The sequence below is a fragment of the Dermacentor silvarum genome, chromosome 7 (assembly GCF_013339745.2).
Source record: "Dermacentor silvarum isolate Dsil-2018 chromosome 7, BIME_Dsil_1.4, whole genome shotgun sequence".
In the NCBI taxonomy this organism is placed as follows: Eukaryota; Metazoa; Arthropoda; class Arachnida; order Ixodida; family Ixodidae; genus Dermacentor; species Dermacentor silvarum.
In genome coordinates this window covers 38,319,717-38,329,697 of record NC_051160.1, presented here as the reverse complement: position 1 = coordinate 38,329,697, position 9,981 = coordinate 38,319,717, and positions in this window count along the sequence as shown.

Genomic DNA, 9,981 nt, shown 5'->3' with positions numbered 1-9,981 from the left:
CAAGGCATTAAGGCTGGCTCATACACTCTAATTATTGATGACATGCCGCATTTTTCTTCTGTTTGAATTCTTGTGTTATTGACGTATGTGCCTAGAAATTGAGCACTAATCACCCACGTGCTTGCTCACTGCACATTTATTCCCTAATGTGACTAAATCTGCGTCCTATGAGAGAACTTACGAAACATTAATCTTTGTGAGCGTCATTCATAATTGCACTTTAACGGAAATCAGCGATGAACTAAAATTATGTGTACCTCGAGGCCGCCCAAGAAACCTTCAAATCTTGAAAATCAAGCTTCTTAATTCCCAATTATGCAACTTCCTTCCAGTTCCGCGAAGAATGGGCCTATACCAGACAAACTGGAATGGTCTGACGCTCGTGCTTGTTTAGTCTAGTTCCGTACTTCATGCAGCACGAAAAAAAAAATGCGAGTGTTTGTGTAACCTTGGACCTTGTAAAAGAAGTAGAATGATAGGCCTCTCTAAGACCATTCTGTGCTGCATCTCTCGTCAAAACAGCATATAACGTGAACGGTATGAACCCCCCCTTATTCGCCTTTGGGCACTGCCAGGCGTTTCCTCTTGGTGTATAGGAGATCAAGGAGGCTGGTCTGTTCATGAAATACCTGCGCTCTTATTCTCATTCCAGTTAGGTTCCTACACGACCGAAAAATAAATTGCAAATATCGTCAACTTACGTAATGGAATGACGTTACACATGAAATCAAAAAATACGTGAAACCGCTTTTCACATATTGGAAATGTTTACTTTGAAAATACACAAACAAAAATGTGTGGCAGTGTGAGCATTTATAATGCTCAACGGTTATCCGGAACTCTGTTCGGATACTAGATACTTTGGGTAATACATGCACTGATAACTTTGTTTTAGATACGAGAGCATCTTATGCTCGGGGCAGTGTCCGTTCTGCGGCGCCCGAACCCATACTGCGCATGCGCAACTCTCCCTCATTCTCCTCTCCTAAGCAGGTGTGCGCTCTCCTCCTCAATCTCCCCCTCTCCGCCACAGGTGCGGCGCAGCAAATTATTGCATATAACTCTCTCTCTCTCCTTCTCTCTCTCTCAGGGTACGCTGGTAGGCGGCGCAAGTGTCGCGGCGCAGTATAAAGCGCGCGTTCGCTGTGCTTCCGTCATTCTCTCTCTGTGCAACGATGTGCGAAACGCCAAGAACAACGTCAACGTCGGCGCTAGTTGCAGCGGCAGCGCCACCACCGCGGAGCAGAGGAAGGCTCGGGAAGCCGAACGTAAACGTCAGCGTCGGCAAGCGGACTCCGAACTTCGGGCCAGGGAAGCCGAAGTCGATGCGCACCCCCCGCGATGCTTTCGCATCCCACCATGGTTGCCCGTATAGGGGGCGATGATGTGATTTTTGAATATTGTTTCGAACGGTGTCCCCTGGTACCATGTGGGACCACATTCCGCAGAAAAAACCCAGATAGTTATGACACCAACGCCTTGCTGCACAACTCCATCAAAAATTCTATGGCGCGACAGTGGGACAACCCCAAACATCGGCAAGAGCGCCTCCATAGACTTGACGCCGGTTTGCGATTCCGACTTCCACTTCGAAAGCGGCGAGGCCAGGAAATACTAATCCATCGATTACGACTTGGTGTGGAATGCACTCGCAAATACCTTCACAAGATTGGACGAGAACGGCACCCTGATTGAAGCGTGTGTGACACTCCCGAGACAATAGACCACATATTTTGCGTGCGCCCTCAATATGCGGCCAAGCGAAGGACACTAAAGTGTAGTGTTGACTGTTTGGACACCCGCCCCTTCTCGGAAGCAAAGGTTTTAGGCGCGTGGAGAAGAGTTGATTATGCCCAGCACACCATGAGATCACCTTTGAACTATACGTGTGAGACGGGCTTAGACGGTCGTCTCTAGGACCTGTGAAGTCAGGACTTGAGAAGTGAAGAAAGTGCGAAATGTGTTTGCGCGATGACGTTATGTGTGGACAACACTGCTCCTGCGTGTAGTTTGTGAAAAGTGCACAACCGCGTATTGGACAACGTGTGTAAATAGTAGCTTATTGTACGACATCATAATCACCTGCCACCTACCTCTCCCTGTATCTACCACTTCCCCTTACCCCAGTGAGGAGTAGCAGGCTAGAGACACGCCGTCCAGGCCGACCTCTCCTTCTTTCACTTCATTAAAATTTACTCCCCCTCCTCTAGATAATGTTTTTCCTGTGCAGTCATGCCGCACAATCAGCCGCCAGTGCCGTATCGCAAAAATGTTTATATATGAGGATCTTGACACACAGTCAATTTGACTGTTCTAGTAGCAATCTCGCATATTTTTTATCGGTTCCACAAGACGGCAATGGTTAACATTGGAATAGTTGAGACTCTACATGAAAACAGTAAGTTGAGTGTGGCGCATGTTGCTATTAAATTGTTGCGCCCAATTCGACGTATATTTTGCATTTGCTTTTGTCGAACATGAAAAGCGTGAGACTCACTTCATAAAAAACATAAATTTTGTTTAGCCATACACCTTATGTCAATTACCAGACGTTCACTTCGATGCCCAAAACAATTTGCCGTAATGTTGCCGTTATGCCTTCCCTTTCACATACGTCTCGAAGGACTTACACAACATAAATGCTTGTTTTTGGTTAGCTTCACATGATGCCATGAATGCAAAGCTCATTTTTCAAATGGAAACTCACTATTTAGATGTAGCCAATTAACAAATTTTGAGGTCTCAGATAAATCTTTCGCTGACTAGATTTTATCTTTCTGCAGCTGATATGTTTTTCAGAGACTGATAACAACAATGCTTTCCCTGTCGTAGTATAGTTGTCAAAATATAACAGTGATGTCTCAACCACATAAATTCGTTGGCATTGCAGTTCCTGCAATTTCCAACTGTACAAACTAAATTATTGTAAATTCCCGAAATTAGTGTGGCCAAACTTTACTAGCGTCTACAACACTCATCTTCGAAAGAATTGAAATTACCCGATTTCAAAATCAGAAGTAATCACTGACTCCACCACACCGACTCAATGACTGCACAGGACAGTTCCAATATATGCACCCGCCGGCAAGACCTAACATCATCTGTCATGGAGATAACAGAACCATTAAAAGAGCACTGCTAACATTTGTTTTGCTTTAAATGGCAGTGTGTTTCACAGCACCTATAGTCATATTTGCATGTACAAGCGAACTTAATTCTCCACAAGTTGCCGTTCAGTTTTTTGATGAAGTGGTGAAATTAAAATATCTCAGCACGTGAGATGCTGATGTCACAAACGACTCTTGCAATGACATGCAGTGCCCTTACTTACTGGACCCCAAACATTGATGAGAACGAGGGTATGGTTCAGCCGTGTAGGTGGCCGGGCCTCGTCCGATTTCAGCACATTTGGGCGTGGCATCGTAAAAATCGGAGGCCATTTAATGAGTAATACCGCTCTGTATGCCGAGTTTGCGGACGTTTATAAACTACAAGCGCGGAGAACTTAGTTTCTTACGATACCTTTAGACTGTCAGATTAGTTACGAAAAGGATATTTGTTATTTACTGATGTTACTATATTATTGTGTTTACGTTTTAATGATACGTGACTCGCTTCCTTGGTACGTGATACATTACGGTCAATACGCACGTGTGTCTCATAGCCCTGAATGCCATAGATAAACCCCCTGCTTTCGTAACAACATGGCAGTCCTGTCGCCAGCCCAAACCACCCGCTTTAATCAGAATTCATGTTTTCAGCATGCTCTCTTTGTTGATATTAAGAAATAAATGGTGAAATGAGATGTCGCTTTCTGTGATGGTACGATGAGGACAAGGTGTTAGCAATGTTCTGTCTTGCTGCAAATCTTGTTTTTACTCTGCTAGGCTAGACAACTGTCACAGAGCTGGGAAAATATTTTTATTTTTAGCAAGCATATCACGTCGTAGCATTAAAGTTGGCGATTAGAAGGTGGTACTGAACTCCGAAAGCGTATATCTTTAGCGGACCATTAATTTCATTGTATTATTCAGCATTGCACCCTATTACGGCTCTCTAAAACGTTCATCTGTCGTCATGTTTGTCACCGTTTCACAGAGTGTTTGCACGAGCCCGAGAGGTGGCACATGGGACTTGTACTGCGTAAAACCTTAGTGATTGGTCTGGTTTCGCATCAACTAGCTGCTTGCCAATGCTCGTTATTCATGTGCATGCGGCGTAGCCGTTAGGCCTTCCCCGACCGATTGCCTGGCTTCATCCACATACCTGGGAAACTGTGAGCTTTAAACTTCTTCAAATTCCGGGGCAATTTTTTCACAGTTTGCCCTGAGCACAGATTTCTTCTGCGATACATACACACTCTAATAAAGGTGATCCAACTTTCGACGCGCCACAAATTCTAACATAAGCGTTGCACAAGCTTTGCAGTGATGAGTGACAAAGAAGCACATCAATTGCACTTAACAGTGAATATTTCCGCCATTTGTTTGTGTAATCTCGTTCGAACCAAGTACTCCTTTTTTAGTTAAATCACTCTACATTAAAATCTGTCATACGGAGGGCTGGGGATCTACGAACAAAACATTTCTGCAAAAAAGGTTAGTTGTACATTTTGATCCAACATTTGTAAAATCGTAAAACGTAAATAAATTCGTAACCATTACAAAACATTCGGAAGAGTTGGCTGTAATACATCAAAGAGGCATGACCTACTCGTTTTGCGATTGTCGCTCGTAAGCAGATATTATCGCCCGAACTTCCTTTCGTCAATCAAACGGCATGAACGCATGCATCCCTCAGTGGTGTCTACGTAAATATGCCGGTGAGGGCGACACTTATTAATGGGCAAGTAAATGCCCAGTGATTCTTTATTTATTACAATACCTGCAAGGCCGAGGGGGCGTTACAGAAGGGAGTGGAATAAAAAAAAGTAAATCACAATGCAGCAAAAAGAAAGCAATATGGTATAGAGTAACGAAAAAGCGCAAGTTTAGGCGAAATGCAAATAAGGTTAGTAACAAGGCACATTGGGCAAACGCATAGTTTTCAGCGGTAGTTTTAAATAAACACGTGTCAGATATATCTGCAACAAGGGTGAGTAGATGGCTCCAATCGATAGCAGTCTTTGGCACAAAAGAGTCAAAAGTACGCATCAGTCCTGCTGTATAGAATGCGTACCTTAGGACGTTATGCAGTACGAAGTGATATGAATGATGTCTCAGAAAGAAGATCCCCTTTTAACTGATAATCGTGGTAATAAATGTTGTGAAAGGTTAGCATTAACGAGACTTTTCTACAAAGGTATAGATTAGGAAGGTTTGAGCGTACTTTTCATTGCATTTACGCTAGCAGCGCGGCAGAAGTTATACAATATAACGGGTGCTCCAATTCTGTACCAGTTCTAATTGGTTAGTAAAGGTTCTGAGGCTCGAGTACCATCCAGAGAATCTGTATTCTAATTTCGATATCATTAGGGTTTTGTAGAGCAGCAGCTTTAATGAAGATGAATCCATAGAAAAGTTAGGCCGGAAGTAACCAAACATGCAGTTAGCATTACTAACAATATAATGGATGTGCGGCAGCCATGAAAGATTAGCAGTTATATAAACTGCTAAATATCTATAAGTTGTTATTTGCTCAAGTACATGGCCTGAAATGTTATACGCACCAATATTCGCAATCGCAGACCTGTGTGAAACACGCATAACCTTACATTTGATGGTGTTCAATTTCATGAAGACGCAGTCTTTGATGAAACGATTCTTTTCCATCCGAATCGGTAACTCGATTTCACTTTACACTCAGCCCCACCTAGCCATCACTATTTTCTGCTCCTACCTTGGGGAGACGTTATGCTTTGTTTTTCTGCAGACATGTACTTGTTGTAAAGTTGCTTATAATGTCCGGTGACGTTGATCTCACTCAGCATTAGCCCTCCTAGGCCTGTTCCCAAATTCTGTAACAAGGTTTTCGATGCCATTAACGCCTTTGCGGCTGAAATAATACATGTCACGCAGAGCTTATACCTACTTTCAATGAAGTGAAAGCCAACGAAGAATACCTGAAGAACGCGCTACTTGTATGAATGCGAGACTGGCAACAATAGAAAAGCCGTTTACTGCACTTAAAACCCAGCCGGAAGGCTGCTTATATTCAACGAATCACTGTGAAAATCACGAAAAAAAGGAACATGTGTCGCCACAGTCATGCTTTGACGATTTATAGGATGAGTCGAGGAGGGATAACGTGATTTTGAACGATCTACAGAAACTTCGACTGAGTCTGAAAAGAATATGCATTTAACTCCTACACAGGCCTTTTTGCTGCAGTTACACCAAGGAGAAAGCGAGTGAGCGCATCGCCTAGCTTCTTTTGTATTAAAGAAATGTCGACCAGTAGTTTGGTAAGCTTTCCTTATATAAAGCAAACGATAGCTCGATGACTAAAAAAAGTAACTAAGGGGAACCGGTGCACCGATTCAAGGAGGCATATTTCAGGCAACTCCAATAAATGCAAATAAGCTAATGTATTTTGGTAAATATGCTGTTCAACAGTATCATCTGAGGTACAACAAATATTCTATGAACAAAGCCTGTTACGTGTGATGTCTACAAACTGATACCATTTGTGAACTTGAGCACAGTAGCTCAGCTGCTGCAGGCAGTGATGTATCTGTATGTAGCAACACAACCAAATCTACTTAAAAATTAACCGTCCGCCGCGTAAAGCTAGCATCGTGTCACTGTACGAAGTGAACAGGACACTGTTTACCCTTCGCGTTTCACGAACATCCGTTCCATCATGAATAGGCGTGATGCTCTCTCCGCCTCATGGACGTTGTAGGGGAGACTTGGCTTTCTCAGCTGATTAAAAATCCTGAAATGTTCACATTCAACAAGGTCAAAAATGTTTAAAGGAAGGATCGAATGAGACGATGTGGCGGTTGTATCTTGATCGCTGTTTCCTCTGACATCATTACTCATGATGTACGCATGCCTTCGCAGATTGGCTCTTGCATCTTCCGCTAAGTAACAAAGACGTCACATCTGCTACTTGTTATCGACCGCCTGAACGCACGTGTGCATAAGGCGATGAATCATTTTACTGCCCTAACCATATGGTTTCCAAATATCAGTGAGGCCAATTATTTCTCTCTGTGATTCGCATATTCCCGTCCCTAATTGGGCTGATGATTTATAATATGTGACTCCTCTCTCATCGCGGTGTATACATCTCTTATTCACATCTTTTCTATCTTTGCTTTGACACAGCTCGTGAATGAGCCTGCCCGCTTCCCCGCTGCTTCTGGAAATATTTTTGAGATTGCGCTCACCACATAATCGGTATCTGTTTCACGCTTATCAACCTATTCGTGGTTTGTTAGAATATTACGCAATTGATTTTACTGTTCTTTGACGTGTACACTGACCTTCAAAGCAGTAAGAAAATTTGTGACTGCAATAGAGCAGATTATGCCTAAAAACTTAGACCTGCCGTTTTTTCGTAATTTCTTTTTTTTTACACTTCGAAGAAAGTTATATTGCAGAAAACTGGTGCGTTTTCAAGAACAAGGTAGAAACACCAATTAAAAAGCATATTCCGACCAATCAATTCCCTAGAGGTCATCGGGCTTCTTGGTTCATCATATATTGAAAGTGCTTGCTTAATCTGTTGATGCCGTATTTATTCTAAACTCGAGTAAAAAGTGTGAAACCATGTGGTTTATCTAGTTCTGCACCTTCAATAGAAAACTACAATCGAAAACTTCATTGGGCTGCCGTATTTCTCAAAATTAGTATGTCCCGAATTCGCAACGCTGGGCATATCATCCATATTCGGCCACTGGTGAAACTTTATGTACGCGGGCACGTACCTTAATATTGACTGGTTTTTGTCCTCTGAAACAGTTTTCATCTTTGTAACACTTTCAATTTTACTGTCTGAAATGGCGTTGAGGTTGGAAAAGGAGTTATTGTTCTTGCTGGGGTAGATACGAACATTGCACGTGGAGCACATGGACACTGTTTGTTCTTTGATTGGGTTGTCCGCACCTCTTCCATGTGTATTTTACAAGTGACTAATTCCCCGCTCTCATCGTGGCGCAAAAATTTGAAACTGCTTTGACAAGGCACTTCTTCGACACTAGGGATAATTTGATAGACAATGACAGTCTGCCGCTTGGCCTTGGAGGAGTGTCGTTTGATGCTATGCACAGTGTAGCTTCACAGAAAAATTATGAAATAATAAACCCGACTATACACTCTCCCAAAATCAGTGAGGTCCGTATTAGCGAGGTGTATCTGAGATCATTTCTTAATTCAGGATATCTTCATTCTCGACAATATTTCACTTGCTAAGAGGCACGCGTTGAGAGCGACTGCAGTTTTTGCCTTCCTTAATTGTCCTCGTTGTTCGTGTTGATTATCGTATACGTAATAAAGTCTGCATGCATAGTCCTCCTCATCTTTGTCGCTGAGGCTCATCTTATCAATGCCACCGTCCGGTGAAAGATCTGCCTTAAGCAGACTTGATCCATTGAAACAATGTGTATTCAATAACAAAAACGAGCCTTCCTTCTTCATATAGAGCCTGGTAATTAGTTGAAAACCGTTTCCAAGGCATGCACCCCAGAAAAAACAAAGCACGCGAGCGTCTTGCACAAGTACATCCTGAGGATGCGGTTACAACAAAACCCTGGAAACTAGGCACTGAAAGCATCATCAGCATCGCAATAACAATTGCCAACTGTCTGCCTATTCACCTCATCTCTCTCGCACTTCTAAACCAGGTTCCTTTTCTATTTGTTTATTAATAACGCAGCGTATTCTCACCTAACCGTCGCCGCGTAAAGAAATGCTGAAATGTCCTTTGTTGCGAATTTGTGACATTGAGAAAATTCAGCCAATTTCACGGCTCAATCCACAATCTGGAGTGTTTAGAGCGATACGTATGCTGGGTGTGCCAACTATCATGCACCATTATTTACCGATATGCAAATGCGACCTAGGTGCAGAGAACATCGGTAATGTTGTTTGCCCTCGCTTGGCGATACTAAGATTATTTTTTTTCCATTCGGCCTAATTGCAGAATTAGTTTTTATTATTCACATTCTCAAATATAATAATTAGATGAAAAGTGTCATTAAGAAAATTGTAGATCGACAAGCAAAACTCCTGATACACCTTGCTGTTGCTCAATACGTGCTACATAAAAGTGGTTTTCCCAGCATGAATGAAGCCCGCGAATACGCGCAAAATTGCCACGCCACTGGCCGCCAAAGGCACTTTGCGTGTATTCGCGGGCTTCTTTCCCGGCACGATCGAGTAATGCAACCATGAACGCGTATTTGAGTACCATGCGAGAAGAATGCGGCTGAAAGCATAATTCACACAGTCGATATAAATAAATGATGGGTTTATTTGGTCTTTTCTCAGAATGTAATCAAATTTGTCGACTCAAAGTTCAATTTCACATGCATGTGTTTTTGTGTTGAAAATTTACCCCCGTTCCACATAGTCACATTGCCTAAACTGATGTGCAGCGTTCGTATGTTACAACGGAAAATGTTGATGTTCAGTAAACGTATTTAGGCTATCCCAGTCGGTTACTTCAACCTCCTGGGCACGTTAGAGTGCAAAATAACGGCCGTTTTAGCACGTTTATATTACCTCACTTGTTTATAAAATGCGTTCTGCACAACCCTATGAAAATGTGTATCATTGCTAGTTCTGCGCCGTAAGGGTAGTCATAAAACAACTATATGGCGACTTTATATATTAATACAAATCTTGGTAGCATGGTTAGCTGTAAACACTTTTAGAGTATCTATAGTACATATATACAATGCAGGTGATTATTAGGTAATGGAAGCTGTAAAGTTAAGCAGGCTACCTAGTGATACCATATTGCAATATCACCAATGGTCACCTATTTACAGAAGTTATCTGGAAGTGACGCTTGCCATGCACGATGCCTACAATA